The following is a 520-nucleotide window of genomic DNA, read 5'->3' as shown; positions in this document are numbered from 1 at the left end:
GCACTAACCTGGCGCCACCGCTGCCGGAGGGCTGCCCCACGGATGCGCGTCCCGCGCTTCTCGCACCACACGCCTCCACACGGGCGAGCCACTTCACCCTAGCGTGGATCCCTCCGCCCGCCTCGCACACCCATCCCCAGACCCCTGCCTCCCCCACGGGAAAGCTCCTCTGGAGGCCGAGAGCGGAAGTAGAAAGAACCGGTAACTCCCCCCGCCGCGGCTAGAAGCGGGACTAAGACAGAGTGGAGAACTACTTTGTCTCCTCCCCCACGGAAGAACACTCACCCCATACCAACAAACGGAACCAGTTCCTTTTTAAAGGGGCCTGCAGCGAGGCGCGCGCGGAGCACGCCGGGAGTTGTAGTCTCCTTTCTGACCAGAACGCTCCGACCGCGCTTCATCCCGGCCAATGGGCGAGGTGTTGTCGCGTCAGCTTCAGGTGGGCATGCGCAGAGCTGAGCTCAGGGGCCGAGAGAGCTCGGGGGGCGGGGGGCGCGGCGCGGGGCGGGGCTGGCCCGGC

The 520-nt window shown here is 67.3% G+C and overlaps 1 protein-coding gene across 2 annotated transcripts in view; it reads right to left on the bottom strand.

Moving 5' to 3' along the window:
• The window catches only part of HMG20A (high mobility group 20A), a 120128-nt gene extending 119846 nt beyond the window's left edge, over positions 1 to 282 (bottom strand). Inside the window, exon 1 of one of the 2 annotated variants that reach the window (XM_019504433.1) lies at positions 9 to 282. The gene's annotated coding sequence lies outside the window, so the exon portion shown is untranslated. The remainder of the gene's footprint in view (positions 1 to 8) is intronic. The other variant, XM_019504432.1, reaches the window with a different exon arrangement.
• Positions 283 to 520: the final 238 nt, after the last annotated feature.

The sequence above is a fragment of the Gavialis gangeticus genome, unplaced genomic scaffold, assembly GCF_001723915.1.
Source record: "Gavialis gangeticus isolate Ggan-Ray unplaced genomic scaffold, GavGan_comp1, whole genome shotgun sequence".
Classification (NCBI taxonomy): domain Eukaryota; kingdom Metazoa; phylum Chordata; order Crocodylia; family Gavialidae; genus Gavialis; species Gavialis gangeticus.
This window is presented reverse-complemented; position numbering and strand designations above follow the sequence as displayed.